Source organism: Aedes albopictus, chromosome 2 (assembly GCF_035046485.1).
Source record: "Aedes albopictus strain Foshan chromosome 2, AalbF5, whole genome shotgun sequence".
NCBI lineage: Eukaryota > Metazoa > Arthropoda > Insecta > Diptera > Culicidae > Aedes > Aedes albopictus.
This window is the reverse complement of record NC_085137.1, coordinates 490,922,547-490,948,193: the sequence shown is the minus strand read 5'-3', so window position 1 is coordinate 490,948,193 and position 25,647 is coordinate 490,922,547.

Genomic DNA, 25,647 nt, shown 5'->3' with positions numbered 1-25,647 from the left:
AGTCATTTATTGTAACATAAATCACTAATTTCAAAGGAAATTGCCTACCTTTAGGCGTTAAGGGGGAAATTTCAAAATTTAATTTGAAATTTCAAGTGTCAAATCCACTAGTTGTAAGAGTTTTGACGCATTATTCGGGTTCAGAAGAGCAAAATTAAGTGGATAAGGAAATGTTTCTTTTTAACCGATGCTTAATTGTACACTGATCAATTTCGCCCCAAAGTTGCATCTCCATTTTTTTGATTTTTGAAGTAATTTAACTAAAAGTTTAAATTTGTTGATCAAAATTCTGTCACATGGTTTCATGAAGATCCACTGGGTACTGATTTTACAGAAATTCTTTTGGCAATATTTTGATTATCACTAATGTTATCCGCAAAATTTGTTTTAAAGCGATCAATTTGACCCCGGATTACGGTACTCCAAGAAATAACTATGTTATGCCATTGACAATTAGATAAGCATCACTTAAACTAATTTCAGGCTGGTTCATGACGTCAAAAGTTTTAAATTGCCTGTTGTTACTATCAGAAAATTTCATCTTTATCTTCAGAAAGTCCTCCTTATTCCAAGCAACAACAAATGTCGTTGTACTACCAGTTTGTCAGTAAATTTATCAAAATTCGGGGTAAAAACCCATTTTTTTTTTAAATTTTAATATGCAATGCCTTCTGCCAAGTTGCTAAACTCTGGTATTTTATGAACATTCCATGAATATTTTTTTTTACAAATTTAATAAGCATTCTGTAAAAAAAATCGCCACGCATTGCTTCCAACATTTGTTTAAACACAGGAGCAAAAGATTTTTCCAGGAAGTAAAAAAAACACTTTTGAATTGACCACAAATATTTACCAGAAATATCATCAGAAATTCATTTAGCATTTATTTAAGATGCCATTCCTCCAGGGCAAGAGTGTTCTTTAGGGCTTTCAGTTTTAGTAAACATTAGGGATTTCTCCTTTAATTGTTCTTCAATAAATTTATACAAATAATTTTACACAAAATATTCCAAAACGATTCTCCAAAACTTCTACAAGTGCCTCATTAAATATTTTATCAAAAATAATTCCACCGAACTCTTAAAAAAGTGGCGTAGCTTGCTTTTATTAATTGGTAAAGTAAAACAATTCCGGAAGGAATCCCTCTGGGTATTTTCGGAGGAATCTCTGGAGATATTCCAGGAAGAACTCTCCTGAAGCATTTTTGGAAGTATTTCTAGAATATTACCTGGAGAAATTCCTGTGGGAGGCTCTAGAGAAATTCATTTAGGATTACTTGGGAAATTTCCCTAAAATTCTTTATCAGTATTTCAGGAGCAAAATTGCTTGAGGAATATTAGTATATATTACTAGATGAATTCCTAGCTGAATTTCAGGAGAAACCCAGAGATAAAACTTCTGGAGACAATTCTGTAAGAATCCTTGAATAAATCACAGGAGGAAGATTTATAGCAGACATTTTTGAATTGTAATTTCTGGCGGAATCCTAGAAGAAAGATCCCTACAGATATTCCTAGACCAATCCCAGGAGGAACACCTGGAGGAATCCCTGGAATTGCTAGAGCAATATAAGTAAAAAAATCCCGCAATCTAGGAAAAATGCTTGGAGCAATCCCAGAGATTACTGGACAAAACTCAAGATACATTTCTTGATGAATCCCTGTTGAAATCTCATAAAGATTCTCAGAAGGAATATCTACAAGAATCTGCAAGAAACTAAGATGAACTCCTGGAAGAATTCCTGAATCACAGGAGGAATTTCTGGAGAAATACTAACTTAAATCCCAGCACGGATTCTTACAGGAATTTCTGTAGTAATCACAACAGTAAATTATTGAAAAATTCCATCACGAATTCAAACATGTATCTTCATATAAATTCCTAAAAAAAATGGCAAGCTCTTTTAATTTAAAAGTTATTGTATCTGATTTAAAAAATGCATGCCAACTTTGATTCCAAACTTCAATTTTTTTTTAAGATTTTTTAACATTGTTGATTCAGGATGGAAAATCGGTAGTTTTCGGTAGGAAATTTGAAAAATCGGTAGTTTCAGGGCTGGCGTCTGTGAATCGGTAGGCGTGTCGAAAATCGGTAGGACTACCGAGAAATCGGTAGGTCTGGCCACCCTGCTTGTGACGACCAGAGCTATGTCGGACGCTCTTCTTATCAACTCACGGTTTTGCAGTCCAAAGAAAGCTTTGAGAAATTATTCCCCGTTGTATATTAAGGGCATAGGTGTGCGGCTTGTGACATTCGCTGCTGTTAGGGCAATCAACTATAATTTCGCACGCAAGAATATCCGAAAATACACCTAGCGACATTCGAGTTGGACACATGCTTCCATGTACACCATGTGCTGGTCAACGGTTGACATTTGTCGGACGCCATAGATGTGAGGTTTTACTACAGGGATCCGAACATTGACTCGCATCATTGTCTAGTAGTTGCAAAAATTCAGGCGCCATTATCTAGCTTCACGAATTCAAGAAACTACTGAACCGTGCGAAACTATCCAACGCTTGTCAGTCAAAGGGGTTCCTGCTCAGTACCATCAGAAGCTAGACGAGAGGTTATCTGGCGATGTCTATAATTAATGGGAATTTAAGGTGAAGGCTGCTAGAGATCATAACCAAAAGCCTTGTACTCGCACGACCCACCCACCTAGCCACCCACTCAATCAAAACAAATTGAACGTCGCATAGTGTTGTGTAACTTGGTCAAAGAAACGAATAAAATAGTTTTGCCGATCTGAACCGTGTGGACTTTAAGTAGTATTCGGTTCACACATTTGACTGTTAGCATATATATGAAGGATTTTTTGGTTCATTGGCACATTTTCTTCTAAAAACCAATCAGATACAATCTTTTTGCACAATATTGTTGATATTTATCCCACTGTGCGCTGCTTTATTTACGTTTTTTGACAATATTCTCTCCTCTCCTCTCTCTCACTTTTTCTCTCAAACCATAACAACCTACCGTGGTATGGAGTGGCATAATTTGTCACAATTACAACTCATAAACAGCATAAAATAGTTCTTCAATATATAAATAGATATCGAAATAGAAATATTAAATTCAATATAATTGTTATGATTGGAACAGACACAACTTTGTTTCACGGAAAATTTGAACAGCGATTTGGACAAGTCCACCCAACAGTACACAATATCACTCAGTTCAACGGTAGGCTTTTCAGTTGTAAATAACCGCGATTGAAATTGCATCACTTTTTCGACCAAAAAAGTGGAAAACTCGAAGTTTTTCGACAGTTTCCCACAATCGATCAACTTTTCACCGTGCTTGGTAGTGTATAAAAAAACAAAACAGTGATATGGAAAAAATTAGCGACATGCTCGTCGGGAAAAAGTTGAGGTGAGTGGAGAAAATTAGCACGAATTAGTGAAAATGCAGTGGATAATTGTAAGCAGTTTCTCCCAAAGTACCCGAAATTTATTCACCTAGCACGAGTAGCAACCGCAATGCATTTAAGCAGGTAAGATTGCATTTTTTTAATCAATTTGTTAGTCAATCTCCTTGCTCACCTAAATTTGTGGCGAGGGGAGAGAGGGGCAAGAGAGTGTGTGACTACCATACTGGCTGCCATATTTGAACGTCTGTAACTATGTCCTTAACCATGAAACAGTAGCTGGAAAAATCTACCAGCCCCCCCTCCAGAACTTTATATATAGAAATTGAAAATAAAATCTGATAACCTCTGCCTGAACGACAAACAACAGAAAGCAAATTTATACCAACTACCTTTTATAAGTGAACGTAACACGATGAAATTGAAAATTATACCATTATATTCTTAAGAAGCACTACTTTCTCTTCAGCAGTCACGCTGTTGTATTTTGTTCATTACGTTGATAAAACCTCGCCTATTCTAAACAAATCAGCGTAGTGCAGGTAGCGCTGACAAATTTCAGGAAGATTAAGGATTGTTCATTACTCTTGCATTGTTTCTTCTTGAGTTTATAATATTTTTCTTTTGTTAATATCCACAAAATAATCGTAACAATCATAGCTGATTTTTTTTTGTAAACTACAAACTCATTTTAGGACTAACCCAGAATTTTCTTCATGATTTCCTCTAGTAGAACACAAAGGAAACTCGGCCGTTGATATTTTTTTCAAGTCTACATAAGGTCTTTTTTGACTAACACAGCGCAACATTTTTTTGTCTCAAGAGCAAACTTATGTGTCAGATTTTGGGTCACTGAATCCGAATCTGGGCTCAGATTTTCTCCAGCACGTCACAACTTTGAGCTGTACCTCAATTTATAGGGCAAAATATGCGATTTTGGGCTTTTTTGACTGCAAGCCATTAAGCTTGGAAATATTTTTTAAGCAATGAAAAGGTAAAGTGGTCAATTAACATCTAAACTAACGACTCATGCAAAATATTTCGTTTTATCAAATCAAATTTGATAGATTTAAGTATTATCTATCTGTCTAGACTATAGGTTTTTACACAAGTGTCTGATCACCTTGCGGTCGTCGGCAAAGTTTTTCGGCATATCCTACACTCTAAAAAGTTTTCACGTCCGATTTACGTGAAATATCAAGTAGCTCATCCTTATCTTTAAAACTTCCAAAGTTACGTGGAGTTAGTCATTTTCACTCGATAACCACGTCGTGTTATGTTTAAAGCAAATAATAGTGAATAATTTTACGCAGTTGTGACTTTTTCTATGTTCAATAATTTCAGAGCTGGAATATGTCTCGCGACGGTAGCGGAGGTCCAACAGAGGAGTTCAACAAGTGTTGGAAACGGTTGGACTTCAAAGATTTTGCTTCAGCATCCTTGGGTTTATTTGAAACTCTGCACTTTTAGAGGATCAGAGGATCCGAAACGTATGTAGATATGTAAGTGTAAATTTATTAAGTGCTCTAAAATAAATGACTGCTAAAGATTTTTCTGTAATTGTTACATATTAGTACCTGCTTGTAGCGTATTTGAGGAAGCAAGATTTCAAATCCCTATAAAATGCAATGATATATTGATTCTACGGCAGGGTACAATTTATGTATTTTCATTGCATTTTGTAAGGATTCAAATCTCTTGCCTCTTTAAATACGTTGCAAGCTGGCGAGACTGCTTTATTTTCATTCAAAAATCATGCATAAATCACGTGAAATTCATGTAGCGCTAATCCATGTTTTCACGTAAAAGTTACCTGAAACTCCAGTGGCACTCACCCACATTTCACGTAAACGATACGTAAAACGCGAGTCAAATTTACCTGACTCATCACGTCGATTCGCGAAGTTCTAATTTGTCCAGCTACCTGACATTCCGGTGAAGATGACGTGAAAAATATGGTGGACGAAAACTACCTATCTTTTCACGTAAATCGGACGTGAAAATTCTTCAGAGTGTAGTCTATAATTTTATGTATTGTATACGATTACAATTCCAGAAGAAATTCCTGGAGGAATTCCTGAATTTACCTGGGGTAATTCCTGGAGGAATTCTTGAAGGAATTCCTGGAGGAGTCCCCGGAGAAATGCCAGGAGGAATACCTGGTATAATTCCTGGTTAGATTCCAATTGAAGAAATCCCTGGAGAATATCCTGGACGATTCCGGAAGAAATCCTTGAAGAAATTTCTAGATTAGTCTCACGAGGAATTCATGCAGAAATGGAGAAATTCTTGGAATAATCAACTCCGGTAGGAATTCCTGGGAAAATATCTGAAGAAATCCGTGGAGGATTTCCTGGAGAAATTGCGGTAATGGACTTCCTGGATCAATTCCTGGAGGAATTTCTAGGGGAATTTCTGGGGTTATCCTGGAGGAATGCCTGGAGGAATCCCTAAAGAAATCCCTGGAGGTGCTCCTGGTGGAATGCCTTGGAGGTATTTCTAAAAGAATTCCTGGAGAGATAACTATTGCAATCCCTAGAGATTCCCTAGAGGAATTCCAGAAGGAAAGCCTGGAGAAATTCCTGAAAGCATGCCTGTAGGAGTCTCTAGAGAATTTCCTTAAGAAACCTCTAGAGGGATTCCTGGAGGACTCCCTGCATAAATTCCATGAGGAATCCCTGGAGGAATTTCTGGAGAATTTCCTCCAAGAATCACTGGAGCACTTTCAGAAAGAATCTCTGGCGGAATTCCTGAAGGAATCCCTGAAAGAATTCCTGGAGGGATCCCTGGAAAAATCTCTAGAGGAATCCCTTGAGGATTTCCTAGAGTAATCGTTAGAGGAATCTCTAGAGAAATTTTCAGAGGAATTCCTGGACGAATGCCTGTAGGAATTTTTAGAGGAATCCATGTAGGAATTCTCAGAGGAATCCTAGAAGAATTTCTTGAGGAATTTCTGGAGGTATCTCTTGAGGAATTCCTGGAGGAATCCAAGAAATAATTCTAGAAGAAATACAAAATTCAATTTTTGAGGGTATTTCCGGGAGGAGTAAGAAATCTCAGGGCAAGTACTGAAGAAATCGCTGCAATTCCTGAGGAAATACTGAAATCCTGGATTTATTCCTGGAGGAGTTTCTGAAGAAATTCCAAGAAGAGTTCTTGCAGGCATTTTTAAAATAATCCCAAAAGTTGTTCCTGAAAGAATAACTTAAGGAATTCCTGAGTGAATCCCTGAAGGAATTCTTGGAGGAACTTCTGAAGAAACCCCCTTTAGGAATCCCAGAAGCAATCCCATGAGGATTTCCTTAGGGAATCTCAGGAGAGCTTTTCTATGCGAATTCCTGGAAGAATTTGTGTAGGAATCCCTGGAAAACATCTAAAGAAATTCATATCTGCAGTAATTTATGGGGAATTACTGAAGGAATATGTATATGGGCTCCTGAAGATTTTTTTGTACAAATTTTTCAAGCAATTCCAGGATTAATTTTAAATAATCTCTATCAAAATTTGCTAAAAGAATTTCTGGAATTTATTCCTGTAGAAATACTTCAAATTATACCAGATCAAACTATTGGAGCAATCTCTAGCGGAATTCTGGAAGGAATATACGAAATACCCTAAATGATTTCTGAGAAATTCCTGAGGAAACCTCGAAAAAAGCACTGGAACAATCACTGAAGGAACCTCTAAAGATATCTTAGGACAAATGCTCAAAAACAAGTCTGGATGAATCCCTAAATGCATTCTTGAAGGAATCTCTGAAGGAATCCATGATGGATTTGGAAAAAAACCTGAATGAATTTTTCATACACATATAGTTTACGGAACTAGGAGCAAATCTTGGAACAAATCTAAAAAGTCATTTTGATTCCTCAAAACTGCAATTCCGATTTTTATATTCACATATCGGGCGACATCCCGGTTGTTCGGGCTCGTTCCGAAGTTGACCATCAATATTAACTTCTTTTCCTGATCAGCCTAGATAGCTGTGTAGTAGCGGTTGCCTCAACTGGCTAAGAATAACACTACGGATCGCCTGATCCAGCGGTAAGAGTCCACTAAACAGGTGACCCCTTATTCATGGTGTTATGCGGCTCTATGCTTACCGTGCCAAGGAATGAATGGTTAGTCAATGGCATGTGTCAGATGAGGAGTCTCCATTTGACCTTCTTTGCACTTTTGAGTGTTCATTCGCAAACTTTGTGTATTCAGGCGTCCCTGCTCAACAAACTAGGGAACCTGTACTAATTGGTTGCGACCACATTTTATGGATAACTCGCTTCCATTGCTTTTCCAAGAGAGTTTCATTGGGGTTTTGTTACTAGAATGCCCTGCATTGTGGTATACCATAACTATTGCTTTGAAAGAAGCTTGTCGTGCTGCGGTCTGTGCGGACCGCGCGGGTATTCCTAAATGACACTCTGATCTGTTCAAGTTCAAAATACAGGGGATAGACAAAATGATCGGGACAGGCAAAATTTTAATTTTTCAAAAGATTTTCAACTAGCTATAACTTTTCGAAAAATGCATCAAATTTTAACTGTAAGTTCATCAACTAGTTGTGTATTGGTGGTCCAAATTTGAGGAAGATCAAGCTATTTTCCACGAAGTTATAAAGATTCTTGAAAAAGGTAAAACTATCCGATAGCCAACTTTGAGCTATCTCCGGATTTAATGAACCGATTGCAATGAAATTTTGACCATTCATGACTTATAAAATGAACTCTGGAAAACATTTGACTTAACTTGAAATTTGAAACAAGAGAAAAAGTTATAGCGATTTTTTTTTCACGATTTTTAGCAAATTCGTCTATTTTTAATATGGTAAATTTCTAGGCGGCTATGTTGTTACTTTCCTTCAAAACACATTTATATATAAGTCAATTAGAGGGAAATTAAATGAACTTAGGGGCCCAGAATCAAAGGGGTGTAAGTGACCATTTTGTCGATTTTGAGCTGAGCATATCAAAAAATTCTTCAGATTTCAAGTTTTCAGGAACTTTTTCAAGATTATTTTTACGATGTTTGGAAAAATTACAATAAATCAGAGAAAATTGGGTTGATTTTGAAACTCCATACATTTTGTATGGGATGAAAAATTAGTCAAAAAGTTTAAACCTCATTTACTCGAAAGTGGGGTTTTGTCACTTACACCCCTTTGCTTCTAACCCCCTCAACCATAATTTGCATCTTGAATTTTTAAAAGATGTTGAATAATTTGGCGTTTTATTAAAAAAATAATCTAATCGTTATTATTTTCTTCCGTGTTAAGAATTTTAAGTTAAGTCAACAGTTTTTCATAGCTCATTATATAAGTCATAAATAGTCAAAATTTCATTGCATTCGGTTCATTAAATCCGGAGATATAACAGCTCAAAGTTGGCTATCGGATAATTTTACCTTTTTCAAGAATCTTTATAACTTCGTAAAGAATAGTCCGAACTTTCCCATATTTGGACCACTGATACACAACTAGTTGATGAACTTACAGTAAACATATTTGATGCACTTTTTGAAATGTTACAGCTAGTTGAACATTTTTTGAAAAGTGAAAATTTTGCCTGTTTCGATCATTTTGTCTATCTCCTGTATCTTTGGATAAACCAGTCTTTTATATAGCTAGTTCTGCCCCGAGGATTGTAGCTATAGAATCGATTTAAAGGGCACTAAAAAGCTCTGCTTACTTCAAATCTGCAGGAGAAAATGGGGTTTTATCCTATTTTTCTCCAGAGGGATTTGAGTATTTCAAACATGTTTTGAACTAGGGTAGAATTAGTTACACACATTAGTTAAAATACACAAAAATAAAAACAAAAAAAATGTTTTGAACTCTTGTTTTCTATTGGGTATTTTCATGGCGTGAAATTACTCCATAGTTATATCCCGAAAGGATGCGTGCGTTGTATGAAGAATGAATGAGTTCCAGATTTATCTGGTTACCTCGTTCTTTCTAAAATGCTTGAAACGCATTGTCGATTATCACACTTTGATGTTCGTCTGGCTAATATGCCTATTCATGTGAACTCACATGCCTCCCAATTTGAGATGTCCACAGTGACTCTTTTACACAAAGTTGTATAAATTTTCAAGAAATCACTCGCTTAAACGTAGTTTTTGCTTGGGTGATTTCTTGAATATTGAGGATGCTTTCGATGACATGCCTTTCAATGTCATATTGAAAGTCGCATGACGTCACAAGCAACCTCCAATGAGCTATAGGCTCTCTTTACGCGTACGCGTTTTACAGTGTCCTTTTCACTGATTAAACCCGTCCAGGGCACTGATTAAACCCGTTGTGATATGGGCTATGAGCTCTCGTTGCGCTTATGCATTCATTCCCTCTTCTAGGGCACCCCTTCCTATTTCACCACCTTTCCCTTTCCTAATTCCCATCCCTTGTCCCATTCTACCTCAGGTAAATGATGAAATAGGCTTATGTGTATGGCGATGGCACAAATGTCCCAAATGGAGGATGACGTGCCTCTGGAGCCGGCCTTCTGATACCTGATGATGGAATCACTGCAGCAAGCTTTGGAAAAAAAAACCTGAATGATTTGTTCATACTCATATAGTTTACGGAACTAGGAACAAGTCTTGGAACAAATCTAACAAGTCATTTCGATTCCTCAAAACTGCAATGCCGATTTTCATATTCACATATCGGGCGACCATGCCGCTTAAAAGTCATCTCAAGTCAGCCCCCTCCCCCTGGGCCCTCTTCAGAAAAAAAATCCTAGCCACGACAATAGCAAACGTGAGTCGTTCTGTATAAAACGCTGATTCTTTCGATGATCATCTACGGTTGTATAAAATACGACAGACTTCAGAGGACTGGTCCCGGAGTGCGAATGTCGAAATATTTGGCAGTATTCAACAAGGAATCAGATAGAGGTCGGCAATGGGGCACGTTCGGTGTAGTACTAGATTTGCAGTAATGAGCTGAATTTTAGTATGGTGAGGAGGTCAATTCTCCGTTTCTGCAATGAAATAGTGCAAAAAGCGTGGGTATTATGATTCCTTGCCTAATTTCATGCTGTTTGAGCAAAACTTTGGATAACTATGTTGTTTATGTTGCAAGAAATGGAGAAAACAACAACACTGTTACCCAAAGTTTTGCTCAAACAGCATCAAATTAGGCAAGGAATCATAATACCCACGCTTTTTGCACCATTTCATTGCATAAACGGAGAATTGACCTTCTCACCATACTAAAATTCAGCTCATTACTACAAATCTAGTACTTCATCGATCTGTCCTATTACCAGTATGTAGTGATCAAGGTGATGGATAAGGTCCTCATGTTGCAAACCTGGCTGAAATGGAAAAAAAGCATTACCGATTTTTCCTGCTGTTGTCTCACGATCAAAACATTACAATCGCACCCTGTAATGTGCTACGTGTTTCTACGTGAAGGATTTGTCATCAATTAACTGTGAAATCAAACAACCAGTAGTTTTAAATTGAATTCTTTTGATTTTAATTAAATAGCTTCTCTTTCTCCGCGAATACTGTTTCCGTTATTGCATTTCGACATTATAATCCATTCTTGTTCGAGCGTCGTGCATACCCGAATTGTAACTCCCATTATTTTTTTTTGTTCGATAAACCCCATATCATTAGTCAATTTCTACCACCTCCCGCCACCATTTGTCGATTTCTGTGTTCCGGTTCTGGTGATTTTTTATTTTATTTTATTTCATCTGTACAAGTTTCTCTCTCTCGTAAAACTCGAGTACGACGCGCGATAGGGGAATTATAAATCGATTTAGTGTGTATAATAAATGGATTTATTTTTTTTTCCTGTTAATGATTCTCTGTTTCTGCACGATTACTCTTAAACTGTTTAATTATGCAATGTAATGTATGTGCGATTATTACAGCTGGACCCAAAAATGTTTGTTTCTTCACCTCTTCGTCAGTTTTCTTCTTTATTGATTTTACTCTACAAATGTACATTTAAATGTTTTTGAAAGTGGAAAAGGGATGATCTTGGATACACAATTACCATTCACGGAAAGTTTATTCAAGTGTGCTGCTCTTGCTTCATTGTCGTGTTGTGTGTCCCAATCTGTAAATGTGGCCGGTTGTCTTTCGTTAGATTTATGTCGCATCGGCAGACGACTAGGCCACATCAACCAGAAATTTAGGTTTTGAAAATTGAGGCTCACCATACTTTCTTAGTCAGCTTGTGGCACTGTTAAATTACCATCAAAATTTCAAAAAAATTAGAATTTAATGCGCATATGAACATTGAAATGTAATCGGTTCTATTTCAGTAGGATCGAAGAGCAATAAAGACTAAAAAAACATCAGCCTCAGCAAACCCATGCTAACTAACACCTTTGTATAAAAAGAGATGAACCAGCCAATGGCTGAAAACTTGTAATAACAATATAAAACTTACTAAAATGAGCTCCCGATTTTAGAGCAAGATTATGAAACAAAGTCAGAGCAGATTTCAGTTTTAAGTTTTTTCAAACACAATGCATTGAAATGGTCAACAGAACGTGTTTTCAGTTAAAAATTACCTGTTTCCAACTTTGAGTAAAAACTTGATTAATACTAATTGAAACCGTTTTAAAACTTTTATATATTGTTATTGTATCATTTCACTTTCGGTAATCGTACTTTAACTGACTCTACTTCGACTGATCCGACTAAGACTTAGTAGAAAGTATAGGAAGCTGGTCGGCCCTTTTGATTACATTTCAGTTTTGATTTATTCGTCCAAAACTGACTTCCGAAAAAAATAGTGCCTTCTAATGTGCAACACGGGAAAGACAAAGATGAACATCTGGGAATGATATACACGTACACTTCACGGACGATAGGAACACAACAGCTTAAGTGTGGAATACGGTTTCAACAATTCATAAAACATCAGCAACGTTTGAAGAAGTGTACGGACAGTACCCCTAAGGACCTAACAAGAAAACAGGGTTTCATCAATCTCTCGCTACATGGTCTATTCTACACGAATCAAGTAGTTGCCCAGCCACCGCTCTCGGGCGGCGTCAACAAATTTGATTCCGTATCTCTCATTTACACGTTTTCTTCCGTTTTTTTTCTTGAATTTTTAGTAATGATTCATTTCTCTACTTGCTGATGATGACGACTGAGTTTACAGTGTTGTTTGAACGTTTTCGCTACTCTGTTTCCACTAAGTCGATTCTATCACCCTTTGTCTGGTTTTGTTCCATGTAAAAAATCTACAAACTTCACATCGTAATGGATCTATCAATATATACTTCAAGGCAGGACTGGACTAGGAAATGTTTTCTGTGTTATTTTTATTCGTTTTTGATGATGTTCTCGTTTTTTAGTAACGTTTGTTAGTTGTTTAAATAGTTGTTGTATATAATTGGATTAAATGCTTCATTTTTAATAATTATGGGAAAGGTTGGTCGATTTAATAAGAAAAGGCTGTAAACTTAGGTTTCATTCAAGGTAGTATGCATGATTATTTATAGGACTTAAATATGGTGGTGTATCTTCATATAAATCTACCTTTTTTGCTCTGATGCAGTAATTTGGTGGGAAGTTGACCACTTTTTATCTATTCCTTCCAATAAAATCCGGCACAATATATATGATTCCAAACAAATAGTTTTAAAACATGTACTGAAGGGACTTGCATCAATTACCGCAACCGAAATTTTTACGAGAAACTGATTTTTTTTTTTAATAATGTTCAAATTTGCCAAATTTGAAAACTTTGAATCCGGGGTGAAGTTGTTCATCCAATGACAAAATATTTGGAAAATCAGAAAATCTATGACAAGGTTTTCAAATTCTTTCAGCTGATGTAATTCATATGTAAATAATGAAATAAAGGTCAGTAAATCACGGAATGACCCACATTAAACGCCTGAAGGTAGGTAATTTCTTTGAAAATCGTCTGACTCGCAAAAAATGCTTTTCCTAATAAAATTTATATCTATGTTAACATAAATTTTGACTCAACGCTGAGCTTGATATGGTGAGTTGAATCTGAGTTGAGTCCTCATCTGGTATACAAAGCGGTGATGGGAGGCGTTGTTTAGAAAGACAGTTGTGTAAAAAATGCGGAAAAATGTTTATCTAAAAACTCAACTTGTGCCAAAAAACTATCATAAAATCTTCCGTGTGGGAGGTAGTAAGAAACCCTATGCCCAAAAAAAGGTAATGAAATATCCTGGGTCAACCGGAGATCGCGGTCTTGTTGAATAGTTCCGCGTTTACTGGTTCGGCTAGCTTCGGCTATATGAACTCAACTATTCTTAGAAGAGTTTCTGGACGAATCCTGGAGGGATGCCTAAAGAAATTCTTGGAAAAATTATATTTCTGACGGAATTTTTGTAAGAGTTTCTGGAGTAATCCTTGAAAGAAATTCTAAACAAATCTTAGAAGGAATTTTCGGAGAAATCCTTGAAAGATTCTTGGAGGAATTCTTGGAGGAACTGTTGGAAGAACTCTTGGAATATTTTTTGAAGGATTCCTTGTAAGAATTCCTGAACGAATTCTTGGAAAATTCCTGGAAGAAACCTTGGAAAAGTTGCTGGAGTAATCCATGAAAGAATTTCTGAGCTGGGGTAATCCTTGGAAGAATTCCTGAGGCAATTCTTGGAAGAACTTTTGAAAGAAACTTTTGAAGAATTTTTGGAGCATTCATTGAAACAAATCCTGGAAGGGACCATACTCCTGGAGGATTTCCACTAGCAACATATGAAGAAATTCCAGTATGAGCTTCCGGAGTTATTCCAAAATTGTCTGCAGGAATTGCACAAAGAACTTTCGAAGGAATCCCTGCAGAAATTCCTGGAGCAATCCCAAAAAGAATTCAGGGAGAAATCTCAGAAAGAACTATTTGAAGAATCACTGATGTTACGCTGAGAGGAATCTAGAATCTCTCTTGCAGGAATTCCAAAAAGAACTTTACTCTAGATGATTTTTTTTAATGAGTTGAAATGAAGAATTACTGGGAAAAAGAGAATTACTAGCAGAAGAACCCCCAATCGTCCAAATCGTAAAACAGAAATCTTTGGAAGAATTTCTAGAGTAATCCTCCGAAAAACTTGAAAATTTTTCAGAAGGGATCCTTGGAAGAATTAATGCACATAATTTCTACAGTAATCCCAACACCGCTAGCCATCATGGTTTCCCATAGCGGAAATCATCATGGTTACAGGTCGCAAGCCCTGGTAAAGTGTGGAACGTTTTGATGGCTGTGATCCCTGACCATCATGTAATCAAAATCCCAGGGATACTCAAGTGGCCATACTGTTGGGTTGTGGGGGTTGCGTGTGTGGGGTGCATTGCTATGGATCGTTTAGGACTGAGTAGGAGCGAGGAATGGATGTACGATTGCTTAATTGCGATTATACCTACTGGTATAGTCGTGGTTCAACAGTGGTGGCGCCACTTTTCGCTTGTGTTCGGCCTAAGTGGTTTGTTTAGGCGGTGCGGGTAGGTCTGTATGTACTTCGTACGTGCACTGGTGCAGTGCGTACGGCTTCAGCATTGTGGTTACTTGGGTAGTGTAGGATAATTGGGTTTGGTACTGAGGGGGTCGTCATTGATTCTGCCGACACCATTGAGTGCTCATTGTTGGCGGCTGTGTTGGTGACGATTTCTTCAGCTTTATAATCTCATTTATACCACGCACAAACTTTGGGAAGAGGGACTGCTTTGTAATGCAAGAGAGGGATTTAAACTCTGCGTTACGGGTTGGGTGAGGTCATGCAGATAGAAGCAACCCAGGTGACCGTGCGGCTCGGGTCGTGATGGATGCATGAGTGCAGTGTGTGTGTGGGGGGTGCGCTACCCTGTGGGTGCAGTTGAGTCCGGGTTGGAGTGGAAAGAGACCCTTCTCTACCCTAGATCGGTTTCGGTTGTACGGGCGGAGTAGTGTGTCTTATTTGTGACGTGTTGTGCGTGATTTACGGCCTTAGCTGCGTGGTTACTTGGGAAGTATTGTCCTCTGCAATCTAGATTTTGGTTTTAAGGTGAAGCTATAGCTGGGCTGTGCCTCGGATTTGTTGGGCGCAGGTCGAGAGAGCTGGTGGCGGTTTGTGCTGGAGGGTTTGCTCGATTGGTTATTCACTGGTGGTGGCCAGTCGATCGACTGTTCGCGCAGCCTGTCATTTGGTTCTTGGGGTTTGTGCTCTCAAAGTTCGGAGCGTTGCTTCATTGTGTCTTCGCTTTAATACTAATATTTCTTGTTTGATTTAACTGACTGTTTACAGGCGTTTCATTCTATTTCATAGATTGCCAAATTTAAGGGTAATGGTTCAATAGGGTGTTAGCAATCAGAGTGGATTAGAACGAGTTGGCGTCTACAATACACCAACACTAACACACACACACTCCAATACTTACACGCACACATGCACCTACAATTAGCTGTAAAAGACCAGTGGGCGGGACAATGGTGCCTACCCAACAGTTGTAGGTGGGGTGTTTGGCTTAGCTACATGACTTGGTCCGGCAAGCCCATAAACATCAATTGGTAGACGTATTGCCTAGTGAAAAGACAACGCAGATGGGCGAAAGCCAGGGGATGCGTTGATAATAGCAGAATAGCAGAATAATTTCTGCAGTAATCCCAGATATAGTTTCTAGAGAAATCCTGGAAAGAATTTCTGGAGGAACCCTCGCAGTAATTCCTGGAGGAGTCTGGAATGAATACTGTAGTGATTCTTGGAAAAATCCTTGGAGGAATTATTTAAAGAAGTCCTGGAGAAATCGTTAAAACAAATCCTGCGAGAACCCTCGGAGGAATCTCTGGAAGCATGCTTGGGACAGATCCTAGAGAAATCCTAAAAAGAATTCTTGGAGAAATGCTTGGAAGAATTCCTGTAAGAATCTACGGATGAATTCTCAAAAGATCTTTTGGAAGAAATCGTGAAGGATTTTTTTGAAGAATTTCTCCTGAAATTTTAGAAGAACTCCTCGAGCAACCTTTGATAGAACTGCTGAAAGAATAAATGAATTCATTTACGAACCTTTTACAGAACTGCCGGTATTATGGTTGGAAGAACTTTTAGGGAAATCTTCAACAGAAATGTTGGAGAAATCCTTCCAAAAATTCCGGAAGAATCCATTGAATGAATTCAAGGAGAAATCTTCTGAAGAATGCCTGCAGCAATCCTTGAAAAAATCTCAGAAATAATTCTGGTTAAAATCCCTGTAAGGAAAACTCATGGAAACATTGCTAGAACAATCATTGGAAGAATTTCTAAAGGATTAGTTGGAACGTTTATTGCGGAATCTTTGGTACTATTCCAGGAGGAATCTTTGGAAGAACTATTGAAGGAATAATTGAAAAACTCTGCTATGAACCATTCTTTGAACTACCGGCGATATGATCGGATAAATTCCTAGAAAAAATTTCAAAAGAAATCTCAAAATAAATTCTTGAAATAAGTCCTGGACGAATTCTTTGAAGAATTCCTAGCGAAATCCTTGAAAATCCTAGAGGAGAGGCATTCTAAATGCATTGGAAGAGTTCTTTGAGAAATCCTTGGAACAGTTCCTGGGGAAATCCTTAGGTGGTTTTCTGAAGGAATAACTAATAAAATATATAATTCTCTTGTGAATTACCGGAAGAATGCTTGGAAGATATTTTTTTTCAGAATCTAAGGCAGTGATCCTCAGGCCTGTTTTTTTAAATGATCGTACTCTAACACCTGGATCGATTTGTGAATCATTCAACACGTTATTCTTGATTATTTCGGGAGTAGAACAACTTCCATAAGAAACATTGCAAGGCATTCTACGGCAAATGGAGAACTATCCAAGTAACAATTCCATTGCTGATTAGTTATGTTTGATTTTTATTAGGGTTTTATTACAGCAGTAACCAAACCTCACAGTGTTATGACTACTTTTATGAAAACCATTGATAAAACTCTCCGATATGTAATCCTTCTGACATCCATTATTACCACAATAAAACTATTCAAACTTTCAACAGATGGCGATCCGTTCGATTAGTAACGACATCTGTTGGTGAGAACGCAGCAACTATGACACTGCTAGGTTTATTGCGGTCATCATAAAAGTAAACTTGCTTTCGTTTTCATTTTCCCCAATTATGGTCATCGCCATATTGATAACGATTGATTTTGCTCAAATTTGTTACGCATTGATAGTTTGTAGTCATTTCCATAGCATCAGGTATCAGTAGATCGGCTCCAGAGACACGTTCTCCTCCATTTATGAATTTGTGCCACTATCGAGATATGTTTTCGAAACGCATTAATTTTATGTTTCTGCCAATATTCACGGTAAAATTGAATGCGCATAAGCCTAGCAACATAATAACTACTAAAATATTACTTTGAAATGATCACTTTCTACTCTCGAATAATGTCTCCTCCTGAACTTTCCGTGCCATTGAAGAAGCATCTCTGCATCTTTAGCTGCCATAGTTTTTGCTGAAAAAAAAACAACAACGATCATGATAACCTTCTTCGAGTATGGAACATTTTTCGACTAGGTTTTAAAACAGTTTTATTGCTACTTTTAATACAGTTTGCAAAATTTCTCCGAGAGTGGTCCACTTAGCCGGAAGATGCACTTAAAGAGGGTATCAAGAGGTTTCGATGTATGAATCAGTTTTATTGCAAGTTTTGTAAAATTGGTCAGAAAAATCTCTTATAAAGCCGAACAAAACTTAAAATGTTACTAGGGTAGACATCACGTGCGGCCCGTGGGCCGCGCTTTGGTGACCTCAGAAGGAAAGCTCCTTAGGGAGTTTTAGTAAAAAAAAATGCGTAGGAATCCTTTTAAATATTTGTAATATTTGTAAAAATATGCATAACTCATCGAAAGAATTTCAGTAAGATACTTAAAGCAAGAATTCCGGAAGAATTTCAGGAGAAATCTATGGTAGTGTTACTTGTTGGTTCATTCAAAGAGCTCCTTTAGTCCTTGACAGCTTTGCAAACAGTATTCTCAAAAACAAAACCCGGGCCTAGTATCTTTGTTTCATTCAATCTTGGATTCCTAATTGTAGAAATATTTTTTCCAAGTAAACTAGTCATCTAGAAAATCACTGCAGCTGAACATTTTTCCGTTTCTCCCTTAATGACATCGCGATGTTGTCTTGTCCACGGACATTGTTGGAGAAGATGATTCTCTTCTTGAGTATTTTTCAAAGTATTTTCGGTACCTACTTTTACCGCTTATCTTAAATGAATCAATATCACTTTTTGATCTCCATTCAAAAAGTGCTATTATTGAGCTTTTTTCCTCTACTCGGGTGTTGTTGTTAAAGTTTGATTCGCCTTGACGGAGTTCCGACCTACCATCTAGGAAAAGTTTGCCATGTGCTGGCGGAGTATAGCAAACAAAGTTTAAAATGCTTCTAAAAAATAAACGATTTGGAAATTTGGATTAAAGTACGAGGAGTATTGTTTAGCTACACAATAGAGTAAAGTGGGGCAAAAGTTCGAGTGGGGCAAGAATTTCTTTTAAAGTTTTTGAGCTCAATTCAAATGATTTCTTTCGGGTATCAAGGAAGTTCGAAGCCTATTTGAAAAAAATACCTCCAAAAATCATGAGAATTCATAGATTTTTCAAAAAGTTATGACAAAATGTTGGTTTTTGATCAAAAAATTAAAATATACGATGATCCTCCTAACGCATGGATTGGAATTATAATGATTCGGTCTTTTATTTTGGGGCGTAGCTAGGTATATTTTGAAGATACTTTAGCATGTATAACGTTTTGAAAAAAAAAAGATTTGGAAATCATATTTTTCACATAGTGGGGCAAAATGTACATATTATCTCCCAAAAAGATGGAATTAGTAAGAAAATTTGATCAAAGTTAAAAAAAAATGTCGTTTTACATGAATTTGGCTGAAAACTACTAATTTTACCCTGATTTGGGTAAAATCCAAATCGATCTTTAAAGTGTATTACAGTTCCAACATCAAATATTAATTGGTTTCAGGTATTCCTTTTACCAAAGCGTTAAAATAGTGTGCTACGGTTAGCAAAATTCCACAAGCACTATATTCGAGCTTTTGCCACAAGTGGTTGAGCAAGTGTTCGAATAAGACACATACACACAAAAAGTGTAGTAACTCAAAATTGAAAAGAGATTTGGCGTAACTTTGTTCAGCAAAATTGTAGCTCCTAGATGGTAGAAACACCACACGGTATTCATTTATTTTTATCTGCTTTGATTTTTCGAAAAAAAAAAGAATTTTCAACTAGGGTCAAACTGTTGACTGACCACTCACTGAGTACCATCAGAACAGCTACACTCACACAAAGAACCTATGAGATGGCTGCTTGGGCATCTTCAGCGTGTGAATGTTGGTGATTTACTATTTATAAGCGACAATGGCGCCCCTAATTGCTTGTTGCCAACAGGCCGTTGATTCCTCTGCGCGTGCACAAGGCCATGTCAGAGTATTGGGAAATGTTTATTATTGGCATAGGAGCCGTCCATAAACCACGTGGACAGCAAATTCATGATTTTTGACCCCTCCCCCCTCCCCGTGGACAAGCGTGGACTTTTCATTGACACCCCCCCCCTCCCCCATTGTCCACGTGGACATCAGAAAAAAAGTTTTTTTTCATATTTCTAAAAAAAAATAGAAAAAATGATTTTGAAAAGTTTTTTTAAATATTGTTTTTTTTTCGTAAACCATGTCTTAAATATAATTGAAAACTTTATAAAATACTTGTTTTAGTGGAACAAACTATTTAATTTTGTCCGACGTTTCGACATCGAAAACAGAGTGAGCAATACTAAAAGTGACACTAAACTATAAAATTAAATTTTAAAATATTGACCAGTTGACCAACCATATGTAAGAAGCTTAACTTAAAAACTTTACTAGTAATTCAAACACAATATGACATTTTTAGGACATGTGCCGACCAAAATCATATACTGACCGTAACAGAACAACCATACCCTAAGACAAAGAACAAGATCAATTTGTAAGTAACATAACATCAAAAATTGTACAATCACACTAAATAAAACATCAATACTACAGTTTCCCTGAAGAAGACGCCGAAACCGGTGTCGGAACGTCGGACAAAATTAAATAGTTTGTTCCACTAAAACAAGACTGCAAAGCCGAAACTATCTCTGATCTCCAATCACAGGCGAACCAACATAACATTTATAAAATACAAATATTCTATAGCTTTACATAGAATACAAACAAGTAGCACAAAATAGGTACCGTGATTTCGGGTGAAATTAATTAGTGGGGTGAAATTGATCGACGTGAGGGAAATTTTTATTTGTCAAAAATGAAGCTTTGAACTTAAAACAATGTGTAGAAAATTACCATCATCTGGCTCAAGGGTTGTTGAATGAAGAGTTTACATGTTTTACAGCTAATTAGTCACATATTTCTGTATTAAATTTAATATTTTCTGAAACTGAGTGTTTGGCGAATTTCAAAAACATTTTCAAACTTTCGTTACCGTAGCTGTATCGCACATGTAATAAATATTCGAATGAATGTTTATAGTTGCCAAGTGTTCGCTAAACCCGATTACGTCATCAAAAGTTCTGTAAATATTGATATTTATGCATAAAATTGTACTTTTGCTAAAGTATTGACTTGTTTAGTATGAAAATTGCATACCTTTAGGCGTTCTCTTTAGATTTATTAAACTTTAAACCTAAATAAATTAAGAATTTACTAAACTTGTATAAGTTTTATACAGCTTTTCGCATTCTGGGGTGGTTAATTCTGATGGAAAAAATATTTTCGGCACTTACGAAGACATTTCACTGACTGATCAATTTCACCCCGAAACTTAAATTTCTGATTTTTTATTTTAAATCACGGGTTCCCAACCGGTGGTCCGCGACCCCCTGGGGGCCGTGAAGCCAGTCCAAGGGGGCCGCGATGTTACCAAAAACATTTTAAATTTTTATTCTATTTTGTGCAAATATATACCAATTTTTAATTTTGTAAACCGCCACCCCCAAACGCCACAATTTTTGGAACAAATTTTTCAGTATGAAACGCCTTTAGAAGAAAAAATGTTCGGCTGCGCCGCGATTTTTCAGCTATAATTCAAATTGAATGTACATGACATCATTGTTTACGAAATGTGAGTGTCGAATACAAAAATACGTATCATTGACCGTCGAAAACCCCTCCCACAGTGAGTTTTTGGCTACGTCACTTTACCCCAAAAAACTCGGTTTTGCTCATTTTATTCAAATTTTCCGAAAAATTTCATTGGGCTCCAGATGTTTCCACAATTCTTAAAGGGGGTCGCCACCTCAAAAAGGTTGGGAACCCCTGTTTTAAATGATATTTATTTCAATAAAATGATTTGCAGTAAAAGTGTCAACCTCGTTGAATGGTGAAACTCGTGGTAGTACTTGTTTTAAAACATTGAGTTTGGCCATATCGATAACTATTCAAGAATTAGAAGCCAAAAACTGTGAAAAGTGATCAATTTCACCCGATATCACGGTACCTACATGTTTTCAACATTGTTTTTAATTCAGCTTAATGTTTGTGAGAGTGTGGGTTCGATTCTTGCTCCAGTTGGTGAAAAATTTTCGTCAAACGGAAATTCTTCATTGGGTGTTTTACGTGTAATGTCTATCGCCTAATGTTAGTGATTGTTCAATGTTTAGTCTGTCCAGCCTCTGGTTGAAGACGGTGTTTTTTAGAATGTTTGTTCAATCTATGATTGTCTGATTGTTTTGTTGAGATAAGGTAATTTTAAATCTTAGATTTTTGTTGAAATGTGATTATATTTCTTAGATTCCTGCAAAAACCAAGATTTACAGCAACTAAATTGCATTGGTGAGGCTTAGACTTTAATATCCATTAGAAACATCTTAAATTTTAAAGGAACATACAAAAAAAGTTTTTGAGATAAGCCTGCAAATCCCTAAATGTATTTTTAAACTTTTAGGTAGTTTAAAAATTTGATATGAAACTTAGAAAAATTCATACAGAACTTCAATGAAAATTTTCTGACTGAAACACCAACATTTGCATGGTCTACACTCCATTTTAAATCTCCAGTATATTCCTGGATGAAGAAAACTAAGTAATTAGAAATTCTGATAATTCTGCCTGTGACAAATTAGCCTGTGCATCAGTACCATGATTTTTTCCCTTGAAGAAGTAACTTACAACTAAAAGACGATGTATAATGAAATAAAATGTATGAAAGAACTGTTGAAGAGAATCTCATCAATAATGCGACATAATTTGTTTCGTGTGTTGATTCTTGTTTCCTAATTTATATGTCAATATTGTCCCCGTGGACATTTGACGAGCCCCACCCCCCTCTCCGTGGACAAGCGTGGACTTTTCGCTAACCCCCTCCCCCCTTCAAGCTATCCACGTGGTATATAGACGGCCCCATAGTGGTTCACGCATTTGTGCGTGAATCCCAGGTGTGGTAGATTGTGTGAAGATTACTGTCAGTTTGCTTGGTTGCACAACTTGCAGGCTTTATATGAAAGATTAACACTGTGCTGTCAAAGTCTGAAGGAAGGGCAGCGGGTTTTTCAATCCGTTTCTGGTTCTAGCAATGGCTATGAACGAATATGCATGCTATATATGTGTAGATAAGAGAGAGAAAGTAGATGTTGCGTATGAAGCGGTGCATAAAAGCGGTAGCCATTAGACCACCAAGCTCGTCTACCCGTCTTTTGATAAAATTTAATCGATAATTCATTCCCCTAGATGTGAGATAAAAAAAAACACAAAACTGTTTAGAGTATTATTGTCTATAGCAAAGTTGTGAAAGCTCCATCTCTTCAGTGATGTACCCCAAACACTAGTTTTGTCAGCATAGCTTCAAAAGATAGCTTCCTACAGTGTTGCGACCTTCTTCAAGCTTGTTCAGGAAGTTAGCATATAACATCTCTTTCAAATATGTGAAGTCATAATCTCTCAAAAAAAAAAAGAGTATACTGTGATCGGTGATGCCGTAAAAGCTCACTTGTTACAATAGCTATTATAATCTCGCAAGGAGTCGCAAGAGGGATCCTCGTATAAATTGATTGAGGATTTCTTATATTTGTCCTTGGAGAATTTACTGAAGTAATCCCTAGTGAATTCACTGTAACTCATAAGAGATTTCTATAGAAATCTTTTGGAAAAAGCCTAGCGCAAAACATGGAAAAAATGCTGAAGGAATATATGGAGGAGTTTCCTAAAAAAATGAGGAATACCTTAAAGATTTTTTTTAGGAGAGATCGAAGCAAGTGTTTCTACAGGCCTACGAAAGCCTATATGAATTAGTGTGGGACACCAAAAGACATTTTACTCCTGTACACTTTTTGAGTTCCATTTTGGTCCCATAGCAAAATTTCAGCTCGATCGGAGAAACTATATTTTAGCGCCAGCCATTTTAGGTTTTCATACGATTTACTATGGGGAAAATCACTTTTTCAAAGAAAAATCGTCACAGGTTGCCCCTTAACCCCTAAAAATAAATCGATGAATGATTTCTGTTGGAAATTTTACGAGAAATCAACCCTCCGAAGACCGCAAAGCGATCTAAAGCCTGTGGAAAAAGTTATTGACTGAAAACCGAATGGCATGCCAACGCTGTTTAACATGTAAGGAATAACAATAAATAATAAAATCTCGTCATTTTATCGAACGGGGGAAGCTTAATAACTTTTTCCACGAACGTCGCATCGGTTTGCAGTCTTCTGAGGTCTGATTCCTCGTGAAGTTTTCTACAGAAATCATTCATCGACTTATTTTTAGGGATCTAGGGGTGACTCCTAGCGATTTTTCTTTGCAGAAGTAAAATTTCCCCATAGTAAATCGTATGAAAAACTAAGAATGGCCGGCGCTAAAATATAGTTTTTCCGATCGATCTGAAATTTTGCACAGTTGATATGGGACCAAAGTGAAACTCAAAAAGTATACAGGAGTTTGAGTTTTTCCATTTTTTGTATTTTCCCATATAAACCGTGTACCAGGCTAATATGAATTCTAGGAGATATCTTAGCAGGAATTCCCCCAAGGGCTTCTGGTGAAAAATCATCAGGAAATTCTGGTGACCCATTAGAGAAATTCTTGGATAAATCCTTACACGAGTCCCAAAAATAATGACTAGAAAAATCCCTAGAAGTATCCCGGGTGGTAATTTTAGGTAAAACTCCTCGATTAAACCTTGTAGGAATCCCTCGAGATTCTGCGGAAGAAAAATCCGCGGAAGGACTCCGATAGAAATTCCTGGAGCAAAATATGCTTTTTTATTACTATGACCTTGGCCCTTTTCTAACACAACGCTAGCTCCGATCGTTTCGTTATTTTTAGATGATGCCAAAAGATCGAGAGAAGAGAAAGTAGGGGGAAGACAGAATTGGTTCACCACTGTATAATAATACAGTTTTTTTTATGCATAAAATTATAAAAAAAAAATATCACAATAAAATACTCCGAATAATCGAATTCCGGATAATTGAGTCCGACCCGTACAGTCATAGCACACTCATGGGTCACCCACAACTAATGGTCAATTCTTTTTGAATAGCATACAGAAGTTACTGACTAATAATTGTGACAGAGTGACCCATAATTGTGCAATGACTGTACCATTGTGATAAAAATTGTTCATCTGCCGTATTATATGTGATTGTAACTTAACCCTTTGGGAACGGATGGGTCACATTAGCCCAGCCGTTAAAACCGACCTTCACAACGTGTTCTAGACCAGCAAGATTGCATCCGGAAAGGCAAAAATACCGTCTCCAAAGGGTTAAACTAGTATTAATTGTGATGTAAAGTGTTCATTATACGACTCCTGATTATCTGAAGAGGTAAAACATAACTTTGCAGATACCAGATGTTCATATTGTTTCAACATACAGTAATTGCACAATTATGGGTCACTCTGTCACAATTATTAGTCATTCAGTTCTCCATGCTATCCAAATGGAATTGACCCATAATTGTGCGTGACTCATGATTGTACTTTATTATTATTTAAATATCAAGAGATACACCACCATCGTAAAAGTTCCTATATAAAACTCAATCATAAAGTAAGATGTTTGACATTGCACACTACTGCAGACAGAAACTGAAAAAGGCACTTACCGTACTTTGATTTCACTTGGTGTAATGGATTCGGTGTTAATCTGTGACGATTGAGCAGGGGATATCCTTTGATTTTTTTTTTGTCTTGGGAAGAACTCGTTTCGATGACTTGCGGTGTGTTGTTCTCTGCTTTGTACCTTCCTGAATAAAATGTTGATTTTGTTTGCTTTGTTGTTTGTGTATTCTTTTGGGAATCGGAGAAAAACATTCATAGGGAAGAGA